At 46.4% G+C, this 24110-nt stretch overlaps 1 long non-coding RNA gene across 1 annotated transcript in view; it reads left to right on the forward strand.

Annotated features, from left to right (window-relative positions):
* Nucleotides 1-14408, forward strand: part of LOC135981234 (uncharacterized) — a 124466-nt gene extending 110058 nt beyond the window's left edge. The window contains exon 3 of the long non-coding RNA XR_010598174.1: nt 11928-14408. This is a non-coding gene — a long non-coding RNA (uncharacterized LOC135981234). The remainder of the gene's footprint in view (nt 1-11927) is intronic.
* The last annotated feature ends 9702 nt before the right edge of the window (nt 14409-24110 follow it).

Here is a 24110-nt window from a genome sequence, read left to right on the forward strand (position 1 = left end):
TGTGCACAGAATCTTCTTGGCACAACTAGGCAGGCAGAAAGGAGCTGACTGTGACCATCCGGGCTGGGCCACAGGCAGCCGGTGTGCACGGGTCAGTTACTGTGGTCAAGGGACACACAGAGCTAGGGGCTTGACAGGCTGCAAGTAGTGGAGTTGGAGACACACTGGCGTCAGGAGCCAGAGTCTAAAGTTCACAGCAAGGCGAGGCCTGGAGCGAAAGCCGGTCGCAAGCGTCTGCACCATTGCTCAGACAGCTCCCCGTGCTGGCTTCCTGGTTTATATAGCAGCATGGGCCAATCACTGGGCCACCACGCAGGCCCTGCTGGGTGGTACTTCCTGCTGTATCAAGCTTTACAGGGTTCCCCAGCAGAATCCCACCCTGTGCTCCTGATAGTGCTGTAGAAGGGTCAGTGACCTAGGGGCCAGGTTCTAGTCCTGCAGATGCTTATAGTGACTATCCAGTTCTGTGCTGTTTGGCTATGGGGGGAGGGATAGCTCAGTGGTTGGAGCATTGGCCTCCTAAACCCAGGGTTGTGAGTTCAATCCTTGAGGGGGCCACTTAGGGTTCTAGGGCAAAATCAGTACTTGGTCCTGCTAGTGAAGGCAGGGGGCTGGACTTGATGACCTTTCAAGGTCCCTTCCAGTTCTAGGAGATAGGACATCTCCATTAATTTAAATTTATAATTTAATTTATGACCCAGCCACTCTCAGGAAGCACTAAGTGTCATTAGCTCTGCAGCCCCTGATATGCCTCCTACCTCCAGGGATGGATGGGGTGGCATAGAAGCCAGCTGTAGAGATCTTGCCGCTTCCAGACCCTCTTGGGACCACATTGCAGCGGAGAATCTAGCCTCTATATTGCAAGTTATTTTTTTCATTCATAGTGTAAATCAAGTGCAACATCACTCACACTAGTGGAATCACTCTGGAGCTAAGCAAGAGGAGAATCAGGCCCGTTGCATTTGGAGATGCCACCAAACCAAAACGGGGATTCCAGAAAACCTTGACCTTTGGGTGCTGAACTCTGGACTGCATTTTGCTGTTGGACTCCATCTCTAGTAATGTCCCACCCATGAGGACCGCAGTGAAGGATAGGGAAATACCCAAGAAAACCGTCTCCAGTGGAGATTCCTATCTCCCTTTTTGTTCTGTGTTTGTACAGTGCCTAGCACAAGAGGGTTCTGATCCATGTCCATGGTTCCTAGACACTACGAGAATACAAATAATAAATAATAATAATAGTGGGCTTAATCAGAGGGCATCTTGTCCCAGGGTTTGGCCTACGGACTCTCAGATTTTGTGGCTCTCTCAACCTATTCATAAAAGTATTTCAGATTTGCAGTCTCAGCAGCTTCAAGCATTCGGAAGTCATCACTCAGGTCCCTAAAAATCATGAGGTTTTATGTATGATAAATTTGGGATTATTTTTCTTTGCCTTCTGGTAGTGTGGCCTCTAGGTTCAACCGGGGCCACATTTTCAGGTTTTTCTCCACCACTGTGAGGGCTAGAAGCTTTCTTTAAAGAAGCAAGCAAGCAAGCTGAGATTCTCCAATAGTCACATGAACCTAGGAGCTCTAGAGATATAGACCCCCCCCACACACTCACTAAATATTGCAATGAATTCCTGAGAGTTGGCAACCCGAAAATCAGGCCTATAGTTTTGTATATATATGTGTCTGATCTATTCAGCCCGTATCTGAATTAGATTATAATGGGACATGGATCGGGACTCCTTTGTAATGCACTAAACACACCTTTGGCACTATAATCTCTGGGTCCAGTGGACCTGATCCTTTACCCCAGCTTAAATCCAGAATAACTCCACGAAGGCAACAGTTACGCAAGTGTAAAACTGAAGTTAGTTTTATACCCGGTGTGTCTAATTATACCAGGCTCAGTAGAGTTGTCTGACTTTGTCTAATTGAATAATGGACTCATTTAAGGCCGTGTAGGTGAAATCAAGTGGCAGCTGCTGGTAGCTCTTTGCTAACAGAGAACAATGGATTAGCACTTGGTGGGGAAGCGTGACATGGATTTAAAGGCTTGGCGCTGGGATTTTCAATGTGTAGTTTTATCCTTGCTACTTAGCCTTCTTTTTATTGGATGGCGAATAAGAGTAGGAGGAAGCCACTCTGGAAAGAGATCTGAGCCAAAATGTTCAATCCCAAGTGATTAAAGGTGGATTCATCGGCCCTGATTCCTCAGAGTTAGTCTCCAGGGATTCTCCATCAATGGCAAAATCAAGATTGGATGTTGTCCTAAACGATCTGCGCTAGTTCAACTAGGAATTAATTCAGGGCCGTTCTCTGGCCAGTGTTATACAGAAGAGGAGATTAGATGATCCCAGTGGTCCATTTTGGCCTTATCTATTAAAGACAATGGGAGCATTGCCATTGATTTCAATGAGTGTAGATTCAAGACCCTAAGGGTCAGTATTTGAAAGGTATTTAGGTGCTTAAAGAGGCAGATATGTGCCTAGTGGGATTTTCAAAAGCACCTGGGTGACTAACACCCTTTTCAAAATCTGACCTTAATGCCTTATTTGGGCGCCCAGATAAAAGTGGCCTGATAAGGAGGAGGGAGAAAACTTGTTCACCTTAGCCTCTAAGGATAGAACAAGAAGCAATGGGTTTAAACTGCAGCAAGGGAGGTCTAGGTTGGACATTAGGAAAAAGTTCCTAACTGTCAGGGTGGTTAAACACTGGAATAAATTGCCTAGGGAGGTTGTGGAATCTCCATCTCTGGAGATATTTAAGAGTAGGTTAGATAAATGTCTATCAGGGATGGTCTAGACAGTATTTGGTCCTGCCATGCGGGCAGGGGACTGGACTCGATGACCTCTCGAGGTCCCTTCCAGTCCTAGAATCTATGAATCTATGATATTCAGAGGCGTAGAGCATCTCAGCCCTCACTGACTTCAATGGGGTCTGTGGGTGCTCTGCAGTTCTGATAATCAGGACAGCTTTAAATGGGTACTGTAGCAGGAGCAGGCACTGGCTGAGCACCCCCTGCTGGCCGGAGGTCACTCTGTGGCTTCCGGCCTCTGTTTCTCCCTCTTCAGTGACCCTTAATAACTCACCCTGTTCAGAGGAAATTAAATCTCTCTCCTTCTGGGGATCCAATTTAGTCCTGTAGGTACATACTGGCCCTCCAGGCCTCAACCCCAGTTCAATATCTCTCTCCCTTTAGGTAGGAAGTGCCCGTCCTTTCATTCCCGAGGTAGGCCCCAATTCACGCTTATTCCCAAACTGACAGGAGTTCAGCCTCCGGCCTCTGAGTACTTAACCGCCATGTGATGAAACCTCCAGGAACAGGTCCAACCAAACTTGGCAACCTTAACTGGAGCAGTTCCTTCAATAATCAGGGTTGGCTGGGCCTAAGGCCTCCAGACCTTAAAGGACAAGCCACTCTCTTACAGGTACCTAAATACAGATTTAGGAGGCTATCTTTAGACAGCCAGGTTTGAAAATGTTGGTCTGAGGCTACATTTCATAGTCCAGCTAAAACTGCGTGTGCGCGCACATAAAAAAAAGAAAGGTCCTTGTCCAAGTTGGGTAGTGACTACTACAAAATGGGGGGCATTTCTCGGTAAAAATGATGAGTCTGTCGCTGGTCAGAAATTTACAGAAAGATCACAATCCAGCAGGTATCGTCTATGGACAATTTCCCCCCAAACATTTTTTTTCATTGAATTTGAAATGTTTTAATCAATAAAGTGAATGGAAACACCATTTCATTGAAAAAAATAAAAAAAATATTCTTTTTTTGGAACTTGAAAACTGGTAATTGGGGGGGGCGGGTGGAGGTCTCTCCCTCCCCCCAGATCTCCAAGGGAGGAAAAAACAAACACACACATATTTTAGTTTTGAAACTAAATTTAATGAAACATTTATTTTGTTTCATTGAAATGAAAAACATTGTTTTTCCCCTAATATTTTTGATGAAAATACTTTCACCAGCTCTAGTCACAATTTTGGCTCTGGGAAGGAGAATTTCACTAGAAAATACTGCATCCAGCAGCAGAAAAGGTGAATCTTTCTCATAGAGCAAACATGCAAATTGTCATGTAAATATAAGTATTTGCATAGAAATTGTCATTGGACTAAAGAACTCGAGGGCCCAGTTAATAATAATAAATAATTAATGGAGATATCCTATCTCCTAGGACTGGAAGGGACCTTGAAGGTCATTGAGTCCAGCCTTCACTAGCAGGACCAAGTACTGATTTTGCCTCAGATCCCTAAATGGCCCCCTTAAGGATTAAACTTGCAACCCTGGGTTTAGCAGGCCAATGCTCAAACCACTGAGCTATCCCTCCCCCCCAGGAGGAGAGAGAAGAGTTGAACTCTTAGATCAGGAGTTGAGTAATTCAAGTCTGGCCCAGATCCACATTTAGGTTCTTGTAGCAACATGAGCTGGTTCCTTTAGGGAGATGACTAAGCACAGGTGGGGCTAAGCCTATCTTTCTCCAGGTGATGGGTTTGGTCTCCAGCCAGTAGTTAGGTCAAGTGACAGAGGTCACCTGATAGTAGCCCAGGTCAAGGCTTCTTGTAAGAGAGAACCTGCTCTATTACTGAGAAGCTAATAGGGAGCTTCCTGCAGGAGCTGCTAGGTCAGAGAGCACTGGGGAAGAATATTGCCGTATCGGCTGGGTCAGAAGGCTTGGTTGGTACAGGATCCTGAAGAGGCCCGAAGACACTCCACACAGCAAGACGTAGGTTTTAGAGACAAAAACCGTTGAGCTCATCTAGCAGCTGAGGAGACTGTGGGGTGGGGGGAAAGCCTTGTTTTGATTTATGCTGACATTTGAACTGTGTTGTTTTAATAAAGCAGCCCCCAAGAATGCGTGCAATTCCTCTTACACAAGATCCTGTGTGTGGTTATAGGGGAACACAAGAAGGGGAAACTGAGGAGGTGCCAGGGTCCAGTATTGGATCGGGTTACACCCTTTTATGGCTCCAATTCAGTAAGGGTGTTTAAGGATGCGCTTAACTTAAGTACCACGCAGTGACACTGAAGTCAGTGGGAATACTCACATGCTTAGAGTTAGGCGCATGCGTAAGTACCTTGCTACGCTGGGGTTCTAGTGTAAACGGCTGCAGCTCAATTCAACAAGATCAGAGCATCCTTGCCTTTGGTACCTTGCCCTAACCCTGAGACAACCCCCCTTCAGATCAAGTTTCTAACTTCGTATATTAATTACAGGCCAAATCATGAGGTTTCCTTGGCAGTTGTTCAACGCCAACAACTGCTGAGCAGGTCCTTAGCACCTCTCAGGATGTCGCACAACACTAAGTGGTAGAAACGGGGCTGGTTGAAAAAAAAGAGGTGGTGGCACTGAAATCACATCCCTCACTCTTCTCCGTGGGGTTTTTTCCCCCCTCGTTGGATTTCAAAATGTGGTTGACATTTTGTTACGTTCTGGGTTGTAATCCAGACCGGTGAAGAGGTATCTTCACTCTTACACTATAACCTTAAGTGCCTTAAAGCTTTGCTAATATAGCTGCTAATGTAGCAGTCAGCAACAAGCATGCTCTGTATGGCTATGTATTGGTCAGCCCTGGTCCAATGCTTTGGATCCAGGACCCTGCCTGCAATACCACAGACTTCCACTGGTCTCCACCAGCCTGGGTTAACAGTTGACAAGGGAATACCATGCTCTCCCCAGCCCCAAATTTCCCCTGAAACATGTGTTCTGAAATGTTCAGCCCTGTCCTGGGACAATCAGAGAAATATTCATTGCTCCTTTAAAGAGCCAATGTCCAACGCTTTGATGCTTTAACTGGAGTTACCAAATAGTTCAGTTCAAACACAGAGGTTTGGACTAAAAATAAAAAGTTTATTTAATTCCAAAGAGCTAGATTTTAAGTGAATACAAGCATAAGGCTTAACATCAGAAATAGTTACAATGGAAATAAAGATGAAATGCTTCCTAGTGACTAACACTTAACAAGCTAGACTTGTTCATGGTAAAATCCTCACCATGTTTTCATCAAGATGGATGATTGAACTCCTGGGATTGATCAGATTGACCCAGATTAAAAGGGTTGGTATCTTTGTCTTCTTAGGAGAAAGACAGATAATTTGGGATTCTGTACTCCTCCCTTTTATATTCCATTGAATCTTTGAAATGGATTCTTCCGAAGGATCTCTCCCTATAAAAGTCTATTTCCAGATATGAATAGGCAACATGGAGTCTGTCTTGAAGGAAGTGTCCTACTGCTTCTTCCCACCCTGGGGTTGTCGGCTAAAATGCAAATTATTTAGTTCCTGGCCCCCTCCAGTGCAAACGAATGAACATTATACATGTGATTGTTAATCTCTTCCCCTGTCATAATAACTTGAGGTTTGCCTCCGCCCCTTGTTATCTCGATAAGTCTGTCTATACATACATTCTCTTTGTCTTTCAAAGTACTTTGGAAGTAACTACCAGGTGGGGAAACTACCTTCTTTTGTCCAGGGTGGGGTAATGCCAGGTTGGCTGGCAAACACATTTTAAGAATGATCATTTCAGTTTATGCCCATAACTTTGCATCAGTTGCTTGTACCTCCATTCCGTGATGATATTAACCAGTGAGTCATGAGCTTTTCATTGACATGACATCTTGCATGACACTTACCAGGTACATTTCATGACAGTAAAGAATTGGGGGTATATTTGAACTGGTTGAGTGAGCTTCAGTTCATTACCAGCTATCTAGGTGTCCCTTTCCCTCTGCCCTTGGGCTATTCTTAATATCACCCATTTCAGAAGTCAAATACTTCTAGCTGCTCTATAGATGATTGAGAAATTGCGGGGCGAGGGGAAGGGAATGAATATGTACAATGTTCCTCCTTTCTGATGAATTTTTAAATCAAATTGAAAAAAATGTCAAGATACCTCTAGTTGTAAAATGTTTCTCTTACAGCGGAACAGGAGCTGGGTGAGCATACATTTTACTGCATCTGAGCTTTATCACATATAAACGCTGGTACTCAGACCAGAAATCTTTGATGGCCTTTCCATAGAAGGTGATGGCTGACTAAGCAAAAAGATCTGAGATATATATCCAACAATAAATGGTGACCAACTGAGGCATTGCTTGATCCAGACAAAAGCCTGTCACATTACCTGGTTATCGCTGAAGGAAGGCATGTTTTCAAGTTGACACAAGGGTTCCTCAGGGGAAGATATCTTCTTCTCCTTCAGAAGAGGTTCTTTTCCCACCAGCATGTCTAGTACATGATGACTTTCAATGGATCTGTTGTTTTGATGCCACGAATACTTATCTCCGTTCATAAACTGCACAGATTAGAGGATGATTTGCTGAATTTTGCAGCCACAAAAGATTAACTGCCTTCATCTACAGATTCATTAATACGCCATCTCCTCTAGTACATCAGTTTCTGTCTGTTCTTTATTACTTAATGAGCAACATAAGCCCTTTTTAGATTTGAAGCAACAACCTGGAATCTTTAGGTGATCGTAGTGTTCAAAGGTTGTCAGAGGAGAGGAACATTCTCTTCTGCTTTGGAGGAATCACATGACTTGATTGATGATAATGCCAAGTATTACAATGTCTTCAGTGAGCTGAACCAAAATGTTTTGTTTAATAAGACAACGAACCGCAAGCATGATGTAATACACGAGACAGGCTAAATAGATTCGTAGAGCCTGACATTTCACCAGGCAGTTAAGTGTGTTAGATTTCCATTAGCAACCCATCAATGATGTGTTGATGGATCAAATAAAAAAGTAATAATCCTCTGGGATAGAAATACCGACGCTGTGTGTACAATCAGGCCATGCTCTCACTAAAATCAAAATGTATTGAAAGAGAAGCTTGTTCACCTTTAGAAAGTGCTCCATTCATGTACTTGTATGTAAGTCCCCTGCTGAAGATACCAATTTACAGCTACCATTTAGCTCAAGCATTTAGATCTCAGATTCTAAGGACAAACTTCTCCAGGCAAGGGGGAGGGGGGTAACACTAGGAGAATGTGGGTCTTTTGGTACTATGTTCAAACCTTGCTATTGACCTAATGGGGCTACTTACAACAGGTCATAGGCTAAAGCCCTGAATCAAAAATGTCCACTTTTTTCCACCTGCGACCGCCAAACCAATTTTTTCTCCCCTAACAGCAACCTATAATACTTTGTACCTTATCTCAGACTAGATGATCACAATGGTCCCTTCTGGCCTTGGAATCTATGAATCTCAAAATCTTGTTATTTTTTTAGCAAACATTAGTACATGCTGTATTACTGCATTTTGGATTTAGATTGATTGGCCCAAAGTGAGCCACGTTTACATAAATTAGACAAGGGCACATTTAAAAGCTCACATTGCTCTGACTGAAGGCAACGGGGTCTGCGAGACACGCAGCACTTCTGAAAATCAGGTTGCTGATTTAGGTAACTTAGCAGAGATTCAGGTGTTTAACTTAAAAGCCCTTAAAATGTGTGAGGCCAGATCTTTAGATGTTATAAACTGGTGTCATTTCAGTGAAGTCAGGCTGGTTTACATCTGCTTAATCTCTCTCTCAGGGGCTGATCCAAGACTGTGAAACAAACTCTCCCATGAATGAAGGACCATGTGCTGGGGCTTACCCCCACCACCAAGGGGAAGAACCCCAAATAGTCATGCTCCAGACCTGGGGGTGATTAACAAATTGCCTCCTGACTGGTTTAGTTGGGGATTGGTCCTGCTTTAAGCAGGGGGGTTGGATTAGATGACCTCCTGAGGTCCCTTCCTACCCTGAGATTCTATGATTCTACGGAGGAGGCAGACCTAGGCCTTATACGTAGACACAGGGAGCTCAAGGGCATTATACTCAATAGTTGGCTTTTTAACCTCTACTTCAAGGAGTTGTCCTTAATGAAGGTGCAGGTAGATCCACCCTTTTCCTGTTTCTTTATCATGTCTGTATATGCCATATCCTGGGATTTTAGAGTCTAGTTTTCCTATTAGCCAAGTCTCTTGTATGCATACTAGGTCAGGCTTTTTCAGATCAATACTATTTTTCTTTAATTCCTGCCCATGTGCAGACATAACCGCTGAAAGCAATCGCCACCATTCTTTTAAACTTCACTTCCTTCACTTAGGAATGTATGAAGTCATTCCGCTGATAAGTTGCTACCCCGCAGATATTTTTCAGCAGCTTTAATTATAATTCTCGTTTTCTCTGTTTTCTTTCCCGTTTGAGACAAACGATGTATTGCTTCAACCATAAACACAATGAATCAATCTCTTTGTTTCTATAACTCGGCTGTCATCTCCTTTCACCATGGTGTCACTCATTACTTCCTTCCCGTTCATTTGTTGCTGGTTATACCTCTCCTCAGATCAGGTTGTCTTTTTTCCGCTTATAGGGCTTGTCTATACTTACGCACTGGTTCGGTGGCTGGCAATCGAACTTCTGGGTTCGATTTATCGCGTCTTGTCTGGACACGATAAATCGAACCCAGAAGTGCTCCCCGTCGACTCCGGTAATCCTGCTCGGCATGAGGAGTACGCGGAGTCGACGGGGAAGCCTGCCTGCCGCGTCTGGCCCGCGGTAAGTTCGAACTAAGGTACGTTGATTTCAGCTACGTTATTCACATAGCTGAAGTTGAGTACCTTAGTTCGAATTGGGGGGTTAGTGTAGACCAATATCTCCCAGCAGCTTCTGCCTAGGAGGTGTTTTGCATTTCTGGAACTTGCTTTGCCTCCGTACATCCTTCATATGCTGAGCTGTGTTTTCCTCCCCATTTGCAGCGTTTGTGTTCTGTCCCTTCCTCCCAGTTATGGTATGAATGGTCATCTCCATGCTTCCTAGATGACGTCCTGAGGTCCCTTCCAACCCTGATATTCTAGGATTCTATTATTCCTGCACTGTGCTTTCCCTTTGCAATTATTTGCTACATAATCAAATCTTTGACATCCGAAGCATCTTAGAAGCATCGGAATATTTGGCTTAGTCCAGATCATCTGATACCCTGAAGTTACTCTATCTGGTGGCATCCTTCTCTTAAATGTGGCCAGCACAGCTGTTGAGAGCTTGCTAGCTGTCTGCTAATTGGTCTCTTAGCAAGTATCACCTTATCTTCATCTACTCCTTGCTTTATTTCCTCTTCTGATATTTCATTTGGCTATATACTACCCCTCTTGTTCTGAGAGGAATTTGGGCTGCCGACAGCTTATTTTTATTCTACCTGCCATCTTCAGTAGCTTTCCTACTTCTTCTTTGCTTTACATGCCACCAGCAAGTCCCCACCAGGTAGTTTCTTAGCTCTTACTAGATCTCCAGCCCTTTTTTGGATCCCTGCTGAAATCCTCAGAGGGTTGGGATTCCCTGTCTTTATCTCCTTACCTCACAATTGTATGTAATTTGCCCCCATTTCTCTTTCCTGCCCCCCCCCCATTTGCTGCCCCTCCTTCTGGTTCCAGAGAATCTACCCCTTTCTTTGTCCTTGTTTGCATCCCGTCTCCCTCAATGCTTTCCCTGTTCTCATGCTCTACCTTGGTTTCAGTTTCATTTGTTCTCTCTTCCATTTCACTCTGCCTGGCCTGCCAGCCAGAGCTTCAGCCGGCCACACATCAGCCCAGCCCAGCCCGGCCGCTCCCCTCAGACTCAGCTCCCCAGCCTCCCCTACCCCTCAGACCCCCTTCTGCTCCAGAGTTCCTCCCTTTATGCTCACTACCCAGCTACTCCCCCAGCTGGGCTCCATCTTTAATTGGGCTTGGCCCACCCCCCAGGTGCCTTAATTGAGCTCTCCAGGTCCAGTTAACCCATCATCACCTGTGTGCGGTACACACCCCATTACCAATGAATGTTGTTATTAGCTGAAGCCAAAGGGCTAATTATCACGCACAGTCCAGAGACAGCTGCGGGGAAACAGGAGTATGTTCCCAGCTGCACAGTCCCCAGCCATCACTACACATACTCCTGCCCTTAATATTCCTCGCCCCTTTGGCTGCCTGCTGTGAGCCTTGGTATTTGGTTTGCAGCTTATGCAGATCACAGGATCCCTTTCACAAAGAGACGGAGCCTTACAAATACTGCGCGTTACAATCACACTCACATACTGTCTGTGTTTACAGATCTCAAAGTGCTTTACAAAGGTGAGTTAGTGTCATTATCTCCATTTTACAGATGGCAAAACTGAGGCACAGCAAGAGGCAGAGACTGGCCCAATGTCACCCAGCAACTCAGTTGCAATTCAAAGCGTAGAAGAACTCAGCTCTCCTCTTTGCCTGTCTGGACCCACTAATTACTGGACCACTCTATGCCTTAACTGCCTAGAGGATATTTCAGATTTTGTTTCCAGCAGTTTTATTGTCCTGCAACCCCCTGGGAGAACCTCATCTCTACTACACTTCCTTACTAGATGTGCCGTCTCCCTCAGAATCACACCCCAAAGTAGTATCTTGACATCAATGGCTGGGTCCGGAACCTGCTCTTGGGAAGTCTGTCGACAAAGAGCCCATGTTCTACAGATCAGGAAGGGTATCCAGTATCAGGAAGTTGGGACTGGTTAACAAGCTATTGAAACATGAGTTCTGACCCTATCTCAGGAGGCTTTCAATCAATCAATTCAATCAATTAATGGAGATATCCTATCTCCTAGAACTGGAAGGGACCTTGAAAGGTCATCGAGTCCAGCCCCCTGCCTTCACTAGCAGGACCAAGTACTGATTTTGCCCTAGATCCCTAAGTGCCCCCCTCAAGGATTGAACTCACAACCCTGGGTTTAGCAGGCCAATGCTCAAACCACCGAGCTATCCCTCCCCAATCCTTGGTCTAGCACCCCCTACCTGACCCAAGACCCAGGCATAATCCAACAAAAACTCAGCTCATTGTTCAATGCGATGACATAGAGTTGGTCAGAAAATGGACGGGAAATTTGTGGAATTTTTTTCATTGACACTTCTCTGACCGGCTAACACCTCTTTTTATCTCTACAGAGAATCCTGTCCATGAGATCACCTTGGTAACTTGATCCCATGGCAGAGTCCGACATGATGTTCTCATTTCAAACCACAGCCTGGATATCGTATGGCACCAATCACTCCACTGCATCCAAAACACTGACTGTCAGCAAAAAGATATGCCTGGAATGCATTGAGATCCGGTTACACCGGGGCATGATTTCACTGAGGGGAATGGAAAAAGAAAAACCAACAAAAACCCAAAGCTGCAGCATGATCAACATATAATGCAAACGGGACTGGGCGTAGATTGCTTTTGGCAGGCACGAGTTTTATACTATTTTAATTAAACCCAGCTGGTGTCAGCTATATTTAGTGATATTTGTTTTTGGTGTTTTTTTTAAATCAACACGACTGAAAAGAATTTCAAAAAAGCAAGAACAGGCAACGGCTGATTGCCGTCTTCTAATGAGAGAGCGCTTTGCATGAAATGCAATGGCAAAGCACAATTAAATTGTGCTTAATGAGAGGAAGGATGTGCCAGGGGACTAGCAATGGGAAATGGAGCATTTTACCTCTGATGTAGGTTGTAGTTTAGATTTATAACCTAAAAACAATTACCTTTTTAGAATCTGCTCTCTGGCCTACGTGAGAACCAATATAGCTCGAGTCCATTCTTAGTGAACAAGTGTTTGTTGGCTGGCTTGCAATCTGTCAAAAGTGGTTGAAAAACGGGAAAACGATTTTGCAAACCATTTCAGAGTTGGTCGCATTTCACAAGGTTTGAAATGGACCGGCCCATTTTCTGATTTGACATTTCTTTGGGCGATTTTTTAATCGACGTTTTCTCAACTCTTTACCAAATCTTTTTTATCATGTTCCCCTTTTTGTAAATGGAAAAAAAGGACTAATTGTGCTGAACAGTTGGATTGAAACTGTTGTGAAAAGTGGAAAGTCTCTAGAAGACGGACGGTTTTTCCTGAACATTTTCCATTTTCGAGAAAAAGTTCGCTGGATGTCAAAGTTTTTGACCGCTTCTCTCTCTGCCTCTCTTTAGCCGTTCTCACCATGAGCTGCACTTGTCATTTCACACAACGCCTTGACAGTTCTGAATATATTATGAACACCTTGAAAGCTGCAAAGTTATCTGATGTTTGGGGAAATCATGAGTTTCCCAGCTAACAAGGCACATGACAAATTGAGGCAGGCTCTGTTTTTTATGAGACAATGAGGAGTGCAGCACTGCTATCGCTTCACACTTAAGTCTTTCCTTCTTGACAACCCAGCTGGGAGCGACAGTGACAAGCCGCTGTGTTCCAAGATGTGTAATTTCTAGGCTACGTGTGGCTGTTCTCATTACAGATGTCATTCAAAGCACACAGCCAGGGCAAATTACAAATTCTTAACAGCTCAGAAAACCCACCTGGCACGCTTTCTCTCACACACTTGATTTTTTTCAGTCTTTCTTCCTTTTTTTAAAAAAAAATAGTTTTCAAAGTTGGTATGTCTGGAGGAAAGTTGCAGTGCAGACCTCTATTATGGGAGTTATAGGATTGGCTGCTTTAATTGCTAGCAATAGTAGGCTGTTTTCTTTTTATGCAGACCGTCCACTAGAGGGTGATGTGACACACACTGTGCTACTGTCAATGTCCAGCTTCCACTTTGAGTTCAATTCAGTTCAATACTGAGGGGTGACCCTCAAAAGAGTTGAATTGGGGCTTTGGTTCTGCTAAACTTCCAAGTTCTCCAGAGCTTATAGGGAGCACTGTACTGACCAATTTGACTTTCCCTCTATAGGTCCCGCATAACTTCCTTCCACTGACCTGTTGGGCCTGCTGCTCCTCTCCACGCAGCAAGATTGAGCAAAACCAGGCTCCAGGAGTCCTGGTTCTGATCACATCACCCAGTCTCCAAAAAGCATGGACGGAGTAGAGCCAATCTGGAGCAGCAGAGAGGCAGGCTGGTTCAGCGATTAGTATGTTATCGTGTGGCTCAGAAGATCCATGTTCAGTCCCCTGCCCTATCACAGGCTTTCTGTGTAATTGTGAGAAAGTTAATTAGGGAACATCTACGCTGCAATAAAATCCCCATAGCTGACAAGGGCTCCCACTCTGCAAGGCTAAAAAAGAACAGTGTCGATGTTGGGGCTTGCACTGGACCCTGGGCACTGAGATCACTCAAGCAGGGAGGGTTTCAGAGCATGGGCTACATCGACGCTGCTATTTTGTGTCCCGCAAGCTTGAGTCAGGTGACCCGGGCTTTGAGATGCGGTGTGGTGGGTTTTTTATTACAGTGGAGACTTACCCTTAGACTTGACACACCTCTGTAATAACAGCACTTCCCACACCGGGGTGTAAGGAGGTGAAAGATTGTGAGGCAAAAAAACACTATGGTGATGAGTTGGGCCCTACCAAATTCACGGCCGTGAAAAATGCGTCATGGACCGTGAAATCTGGTCTTTTGTGTGCTTTTACCCTGTACTGTACAGATTTTACGGGGAGACCAGCGTTTCTCAAATTGGGGTCCTGTCCCAAAAGGAAGTTGCGGGGGGGGGGGGGGTTGCAAGGTTATTTGATGGGGGTCACAGTATTGCCACCCATATTTCTGCGCTGCCTTCAGAGCTGGGCAACTGGAGAGCGGCGGCTATTGGCCAGGCACCCAGCACCACCGCCAGCACCAGCAGCAATAGCACAGAAGTAAGGGTAGCAGTACCGCAGGCCCCCCCCCCAATAACCTTGAGACCCCCCACAACTCTTTTTTGGGTCAGGACCCTGACAATTACAACACTCTGAAATTTCAGATTTAAATAGCTGAAATCATGCAATTTACGATTTTTTAAATCCTCTGACCATGAAATTGACCAAAATGGACCGTGAATTTGGTAGGGCCCTAGTGATGAGGGCCGGATAAGTACCTTGTGCATGCCTAACTATGCAATGAGAAGAAAATGCACAACGAGCTGTAAACTTTCGTCCAAACTTCTTTTCCAGCCGTAACTTTCCAACCAACCAGACGGTTTTTGTGAAAGAAAAAAATTCCACTTCCATTTAAAATGTTGGTTTTCCTCAAAAACCAAAACTGCTCAGTTTTTGATTGCCAAAAAACCCCCCAAGCATGCTTGAGTTCGGGGTGAAAAGCTAAAATGTTTTGAGAAATTTTGGATGTTTTGATGAAAACCTCCAAATTTTGCACATTAGAAAGAAAATGACTTCCTGACCAGCAATTGCTTCCTGTCTAGCGTCCATTGTCTCTGCGATGGGAGTTGGCCCATTGTTTGAGACAACTGTTGCCTTTGGCATGGTTCCAGTTACAGAGGATTGTGTCTCTACTGGAATTATACCATAGGCCCATGCACTGCTGAGTCTTCAGCAGCGATTCACCACCAAGAACATGGCCTTCCACCGACTGCTCTTGACTCCTAGGATCCGAGGTTGTTGAAGGTCTGGGATGATGTGATGGAAAAGCAAAGTGAAAGCACGCTGCTGTCATCAATCTCCTGCAGGCTGCGGGAGCGGGGAAGGAGAGCTGGAATGGATGGATTGCAAGCACTCAAATGCAAATAGCAAGCAGATGATGACCGTGCCCGTGCAAAAAGCTCATCCTCTTACGTCAGTGGCCCAAACACTTAGACTACGGCTGCCCGCTGAGAAATTGGATTTGATCCTAGGTGTGAATGTCATGTAAGGGATATGCCTTAATGCCTGCAAAGTTTGGAAGGCCGCTGCTTGATCGAGAGTGGAAAATTAGATCAGTTCATGACAAATAGACATACCCGCTGAAGATTCACTGCTTGGCATCCGCTGCCATTTACCGCAAGCAGCAGGATGGCACGTCAGACAGGGAAGACTTGATTTCTCCCCGCCCCCCATTCTGCAGGGATAAATTTAGGCAGAAGGTTTGGGTGGAAATTCAAGCCCCACCTGGCAGAGGCAGTTGCTTTCCCGTCTATTGATCCACTCCGTTTTGTTCCTGCAGGAGGGCTTGGCCGCATCGTGATTGCATGAGGACATGGCGATACAAAAGTCATCTTTGGGGAACTCATGCTGGCAGAATATGGGTCTTTGTCGCCCTCTAGTGAATGTTCCACATAATAGATTTAGGAGTCTGCGATTGCTTCCAACAACAGGACTTTGCCATAGCTTCTCAAACGTATTTAGGCACCTACCTCCCATCGAAATCAATCAATTAGGTGTCTAAATACCCATAAGAATGTGGACCTTTGGCCTTTATCCCAAGAAATTCTTCATGCTTTTAGTGCAAGGGTTCACGCTCTGCTGATGATTCATAGGTGGTGGCTCAATCGATGGATGCGAGGTTTAGTGGTTACCATGCAGCCAGCGTGGGAGCCCTGTTTCCCAGGAGCTGTCACTAGAATGCAGGCTGAAAGGGCCTGTATTTGAGTTTGCTAGACTTCCTGGCCAGCAGTTGCTATGAAACAAACCCTGACCCAAACTCTATGCTGGTGAAAGGTATTGGGATGATCATGCTGCAGACTGGAGGTAAATAAATAACAAACTGAAATCTGACCAGTCTGATAAGTATAAAGCTACCCCCGAGGGCTGTCAGTTAATCACAGTTAATGCATGTGATTAACACAAAACAAATTAACTAGATTTAAAAATATCACAATTAATTGTAGTTTTAATCACACTGTTAAACAAAAAAATGTAAAGCTTTAGAGCCTACAAGTCCACTCAGTCCTACTTCTTGTTCAGCTAATCACTAAGACAAACAAGTTTGTTTACATTTGCAGGAGATAATGCTGCCCGCTTCTTAGTTACAATGTCACCTGAAAGTGAGAACAGGCATTCACATGGCACTGTTGTAGCCGGCGTTGCAAGGTATTTGCATGCCAGATATGCTAAACATTTATGCTTTGACTTGGTGGCTGTAAAGTTTTACATTGTTTTGGTTTTGACTGCAGTTATGTAATAATAATAATAAATAATAATAATAATTCTACATTTGTAAGTTGCACTTTCATGATAAAGAGATTGCACTAGAGCAGTGGTTCTCAAACTAGGGCTGCTGCTTGTTCTGGGAAAGCCCCTGGTGGGCCGGGCCAGTTTGTTTACCTGCCACGTCCACAGGTTCAGCCAATCGTGGCTCCCACTGGCCGCAGTTCACTGCTCCAGGCCAATGGGGGCTGTGGGAAGTGGCGTGGGCCGAGTGAGGTGCTGGCCGTCCTTCCTGCAGCCCCCATTGGCCTGGAGCCGCAAACCGCGGCCAGTGGGAGCCGCGATCGGCCGAACCTGCGGACACGGCAGGTAAACAAACCATCCCGGCCTGCCAGGGGCTTTCCCTGAACAAGTGGCAGCCCCTAGTTTGAGAACCACTGCACTAGAGTACATGTATGGGGTGAATTGAAAAATACTATTTCTTTTGTTTATCTTTTTTACAGTGCAAATATTTGTAATAACAATAATATAAAGTGAGCACTGTGCACTTTGTATTCTGTGTTGTAATTAAAATCAATGTATTTGAAATTGTAGAAAACCATGCAAAATATGTATAATAAATTTCAAGTGGTATTCTATTATTGTTTAACAGTGCGATTAAAACTGCGATTAATCGCGACTAATTTTTTTCAATTTCGCAATTCACCCAGATTATTTTTTTTAATTGCTTGACAGTCCTACCCCCTCATTCCTTTCATGAGTAAGGACTTGTCTCTTTCATCATCCTAGCATTCATCTTATCCTTCCTGAGCCTTTGCAGTCTTGTGTGACTATCATGAATAAAAAAAAATTGGGCAATCGATTTCTTCAAATGTACAAAGAAAGAACACAAGAAAAAAATACAGTTATTCTTCCCACAAATGAATCAATAGAGCTTATAGGAAGGAAAGGAAATGACCCTTTGATTTCAGAACCTCAGAACATTCTTATACGACCACTGGCATTTCTTGTAAAATAGATTGGTCAAGTTCATCCACAAGGTATCAATGGATGTGAACAAGCATGAATTGGGCTCATTCTGTCCTTAACCATATTGCTTCTATACTACGTCATTGGGATGGGTCATAAAACCAAGCACTTGACCACTTTTAGTTAGTAACAATCACATGACACTTATCGCATGAGCTGGAGTCTTGGCACCAGCATTGTGACTAAATTGCATTCTGCCTAAGTGAAATTCCCCCTGCGGTTTCGTTAGGAGACAGCATTCCTCTTCATGTCCTCTCCCTCAATGGTTGCACCTGGGGAAGCCGCTGCCACATTTTATTCCAGAGGTAGCTGTATTTCTGTGGTGAGTGGAATCATTCCTGGAGATTTGTATTTTAGTAACCTGTGCGGCGCACACTCAGGCCCAGGTGGATGAAAGGTTCTCTTTAGCAATGTAAGATCGTTATCATCATTTGCTTTCCCCGTTCTGTAAGTATCAGGGTATTTGCTGGATGGCCCCCATCTTGACCAGCACACCAGGGATTGAACCACCTCTGAAGCTGACTGCGGAATCGCTTGAGCTAGAGCACTGCGACTGCGGAACTCTTGCCGTAACAGGTTCGTATCTTTCATGGATTGGCGCAGAGGGGGATACATCCCACACGTTCACCAGAGGGTTATGCTCGCATGGCCTGTTCCCCATCTGATGTCACAATCCCCTCTTTGGGTCCAATCCTCTCACCTGCCAGCCTCATCTCCTAGTCAAGCCAATGGGATCCTGACAAGACCAGATCAGTGTTTGTTTATTATATTCATTTAGGTCAAGATTTTTCCAAAGTGACTGGTGAGTTGGGGTGTCTCCATTTTTGGCTGCTCAACTCAAGATGCCTTAAGGAGCCCTGATTTTCAGAGGGACGGTGCTTGATCTAAAAGATACTCCACACCAAAGGGCATTTTGGATGCCCAGGTCTTACATTTAAAGCTACAGGAGTTACAAGGCATCAAACGCCCAGAGCACCAGCCCTCCTCCTTCCTCCCATCCTATCTCACTTCATCCAGTCACCAGTTATGAGACCAATGAAAGCTAGAAGTCCTGCGTGTGCATGTACACACATGCCTGGTAGGTCATTCCAGCAGCACTGGATCAGTGAAGGGGGAGTATTACATAGGCCTTGTCTACATGTGCGGCGGCATGTAGCGTACAGGCATACCGCGTATCGCTACACTTCACGGTGAAAGGCTCTGGCAGTGGGGACGCAGCAGGGAAAGCCTTGGCAAAGGGGAGGCAGGAGGTGTAGGTGTGGGAGGTGCTGCTTGGGTGTGTAGGGAGCCAGGGGGGTATATACTTTAGGGTTCAGACGTATAGGGCACTGTGCCCTACTCTGCTCACCTAAGCTGTGCCTCACTGTCGACATTGCTATTTAACCCCGGGCTAGTGGGGCGTGCAGTGTCCGCCGTCCATGTAGACATCCCTGTAGAGACCACTCCGTTCACATGCCGGGAGCGGGCTTGCGTGGCCCAACTGCTATTAGCTACAGCTCTATGCCAGAAGGAGAGACTTCAGGTGACTCTAAGGCCTGGTCTGCACGACAGAGTTAGGTCGATGCCAGACAGTTTATGTCAACCTCACTCTGTAAGCGTCTACACTGAAATGTAACTCCCACCGATGGAACTCACCCACTACACCAACTTAATAACTCCACCTCCGTGAGAGGCGGACTGCCTAGGTGGACGCAGTTAGGTTGATGTAGTGTCCGTGTAGACACCGCTTTGCTTACATCACCCGTTGCTGCCTTTAAGAACATGAGAACGGCCGTACAGGGTCAGACCAAAGGTCCATCTAGCCCAGTATCCTGTCCTCTGACAGCGGCCAAAGCCAGGTGCTCCAGAGGAAATGAACAGAACAGGGAATCATCAAGTGATCCATTCCCTGCCGACCACTCCCAGCCTCTGGCAAACAGAGGCTAGGGACACCCTCCCGGCCCATCCTGGCTAATAGCCATTGAATTTATCTAGTTATTTTTTGAACCTTAGCTTTTTCAAACGCCATCCATACTGACAGTTAAATTGGTGTAAGCGCTTCTGGTGAGGACACGCACCGCTGACACGAGGAACATAGTGTGGGCGTGCAAAAGCAATTTAATGACTGCGGTGGCTGTACATCGACATCACTTAGGTCAACTTAATTTTGTAGTGTAGACTTGCCCTTACCCAGTGGGAGCAAATGAAGTTCTCTGGCCTGTGCCTGGGTGAAAGTCTCTGGCTTGTGTTATGCAGGAGGTCAGACGAGATGATTATAAAGGTCCCGTCAAATATTAGCAACAGACAACAGTTGGGAGGGTCCAATCCCACCTCAAACTTCAGCTGTGTAGCTGAACCTCGCCCAACCCTCTGGAATCTGCAAAACGAGGCTGGAAATCTCTCCTGATACATCACAGCTGGAGCCCAAAAGTACAGGTGGAACCCAAAACAGGAGAGAAAAGCTAACCAAAGCTTTCACAGCTCACGGCAGATTCAGTTAGAGTTTGGGGAGTGGGCTCTGCTTGGTGCTTTCTATATGGGAATTGGCTTCTCCATTCCCGGTAAACGCTCCTGGCAGTAAAGAATGAGAGTAACGTACTACAAGAAAGATACAGCGTGGCTTCTAAATAGAAATGGGCCCAAAGCCAAGACCTGGATGAACACCTGTGACCCGTGGATCACTATTCCCACTCCATGGCTGGACAGTATTTCTATAAAGAATCACGACCCAAGCCGCATCTGAGCACCCACGGGCTTTGGAGAAGTTTGGAGTTGGATCCTAATTTGGATGCATGGGCCCATATCTTTTCCATGCCACCAGCCCCCTCCAATAGGCTTGGCTTCACTTCTCAACCCAAGTGACCTGTCATGCAGTGTCCCACATTTTCGAGAGCACAGAGAGGAGACAGGCAGCCCAGAAATCCCCACCACCAGGCCAGGCTTTAGGTGCCTCTGCCGTCAGCCCGGGCAAGCATCGCTCCTGCTGCAGATTGTGTTACAGCTCTCACCAGTGGAGTTGGATTTCACTCTCGGTCCAGACATTCCACTGAGTGAGAAAGGAAGGCGTGTATTTTGGGAGGCGGCGTTACTGTACACGCGTGACAGCATGCAAAAGGATTCCGTGTCTGCGTGCCAAGCCCCCAGTGGAAATCCTGTTATAAACATCCAAGTTCACACCAAAGAAATTGATCACCGTCAATATTATCACGCTAAGAGAGAATCACTATTATGGGAATTAAAAATCGCTCCTGCAAGGAGCCTTAGAGAGGGATTGTAGCCAGCCACTGGGTAGTATAATAACGTGTGGAAGGATGGTCTTGTTGGGGGTTAAGGTGCTAGACTGGGACTTCAGAGAGCTGGCTTTAATTCCTAGCTCTGCCACAGAGCTCCTATGTGACCACAGGCAACTCACTTAACCTCCATGTGCCTCAGGTCCACCTGAGAAATGGAGATGAAAATACTCCCTCTGGCTGCCTTGTCTCTCTAGATTGTCAATTCTTCAGGGCAGGGACTATCTGTATCTACATGGCTGTATGGCACCTAACCCAATGGGGCTCCAGTCTCTGGTGGGGCCTGGGACAGGGCGGCTGTCCTGGGGCTGGAGAGCCTGGGTTACAAAAGGAGACTCTCCTGAGAGGAGCCAGGCACTCCAAATATAAAAGGCAGCAGGATGCAGCAGGGAGGAGGGTGGCTGGAAGGAATTACTGGGACTAGTCAAGCCAGGAGGCCTGGCAGTAGGGTGACCAGATGTCCCGATTTTATAGGGACAGTCCCAATATTTGGGGCATTTTCATCTATAGGCGCCTATTACCCCCCACCCCTTGTCCCGGTTTTTCACACTTGCTGTCTGGTCACCCTACCTGGCAGGGAGCTGGGGAACCCCAGGAGACCGTGCGGGGCTGGAACTGATGAAAGGTGTGGGGGGTCTTTTGTACTCTCGGGGGGATTTTTGAGTTCTGTTTTTGACAAGCACGGTTGATGAAGGGTGAATTAAAGGATTCTGGGCTGAGGAGGAAATGGGAAACAGTGAGTTCTTAAAGGGGCGCTGGGGAAGGGGAAATAGAGGCAGGTGATAGCCAAGGCACAACAGGGCCTCAAAGTGCTCCTGATATACAAATTATCATAGGGCTCGAGTGGCTTTAACCAGGGCTGCTGGGGACACTGTCCCCTTTCTGCACCAGGGCTGGGGTGTAGCAAGGCTCTGGTGACATGGAAAGAAGAGATAAGCCCTAAAGGCGTTTGGCCCATATAACTCTAATGGGAGTTGCTCGTGCTCAGTTCCTGTCAGGCCCAAGCCTGACGCGAATGCCGCTGAGCATAGCCGCTCTATTGCTGACATCCGGTCAGAAAGCACCACCAGCGTCCTGGGGCCTAACGTGGCTCTGACTCTTTCTTGTGAGTTGGGCTTTCCCGCCATCTCGACTCACATCGAAGGGGGAGTCATATCTTGTGTACTAGGCGTATGATCGTCACCACTAGCACCGGAGCGTCGCCAACGCACTCTTAGCGCCGCTGTGCGTGCTTATGGGAAAGGTTTGCGATGCCCTGGGAATGGCCCCTCCCGATTCCTGACCGGGACTTGGGAACAACCCAAGAAGAGAGCTCATCCCCGGTTTTACGCTCAACCCAGGGCATGTTGGGACAGGACTCTTTTCCATCTCTGGATTGTGATCCCCTGATCCCAAGAGATACCCTCAGCTCCCATTGACTTCAACAGGAGCTGCAAGTGCTCCGAACCCGCTCAGTCATCACACCCAGGTCCTCTGATACCTACTTCATTGGGCCCAATTCATAGGCAGGCCAGGGTGGTCCTGCACCTCAGTTACTTCCCAGTTGCCTCAAAGTCCTGGCTATTCATAGAATCATAGAATATCAGGGTTGGAAGAGACCTCAGTAGGGTCTAGTCCAATCCCCTGCTCAAAGCAGGACCAACACCAACTAAATCATCCCAGCGAGGGCTTTGTCAAGCCGGGCCTTAAAAACCTCTAAGGAAGGAGATTCCACCATCTCCCTAGGTAACCCATTCCAGAATTCCCTCAGGATCACCCACCCATTCCTCTTCCATTCCTCTGCTGGGCTCTTCAGTGCTGCTGGGATGAGCAATCTCACTCAACCGTGTTCTGGACCGTGTTCCACAGCTGCTGGGTCCGTCCCCATCTCATCAGCTTCTCCCAAGCATCCCTAGGAACCCTTTTTCTCTTCTTTCCCTATCCTCCTATTGCTGCCACCCCATCAGTCAAGGAGCTACAATGCTTGTAGCTTCCCGCACCGATGCCAGTTTTGTGCTGCTGTGATGGCTGCCGGGTTGGCTGGCACCTCAGGGACCTCCAGAGCTACAGGGGTTACAGCATAAGCTAAGGAGGTTGGGCTTCCCCACAGGGGCAGTAACATACTCCTACGCTCTGAGCATCAGGCCCATCGGCAATCCCATAAGACACAGCCGCGGGTTACGTTATCCCTACAGTTTTAACCTGAGCAGATGCTTGTCAGAACTCAGTTTAACAGGATATTAAACCCACAGCCACACTGTGATGTAATTACAACTCTGCAGCCATAAACACCGGTGCTTAGAACACAATCTCATTGTGTCAGAGCCCTGACATTATAGGTGCTAGAACTAGGGGTGCTTGGGGGGTGGGGGGGGGGCGGGAGCTGCCACATCCCTTGGCTTGAAGTGGTTTACAGTTTGGCTAAATGGCTCGCAGCACCCCCACTGTACAAACTGTTCCAGCCCCCCTGCCAGACACGTCCATGGCACAGGCAGAGAGAACCGCTGTAAGAGAACGGATCTGTGTCTTTACTCTTATTTGTGAGCTTTTTGCATGTGAATTATTTTTAAAAAAGGACTTGGGGGGGAGGGCTGCACTTTTAGGTCTTGTCTACATTGCCGCACGGGGTCAATCTAAGATACGCAACTTCAGCTACGTGAATCGCGTAGCTGAAGTCGACGTACTTAGATCTACTTACCGCGGTGCCTTCACTGCGGTAAGTTGACAGCTGACGCTCTCCCGTCGACTCCGCTTGCACTTCTCGTTCTGGTGGAATACCGGAGTCGACGGGAGAGCGCTCAGCGGTTGATCTATCGTGTCTCTACTAGACGCGATAAGTCGACCCCCGCTGGATCGATCGCTGCCCGCCGATCCGGAGGGTAGTGTAGACAAGCCCATAGTTTGGATCCAAGCTCAGTTTTCACATTCACCTGCAGGTTTTTCACGCTTCCCTTGGAGCAGGGGTGGTGAACAGCAGGACCTGTGGCCAGTTCCTTCAGTGCTGAAAACAGGAATCGCTACCGCTTGAGCTACATAAATAAGCC

This window comes from Chrysemys picta, chromosome 2 (genome assembly GCF_011386835.1).
Source record: "Chrysemys picta bellii isolate R12L10 chromosome 2, ASM1138683v2, whole genome shotgun sequence".
NCBI lineage: Eukaryota > Metazoa > Chordata > Testudines > Emydidae > Chrysemys > Chrysemys picta.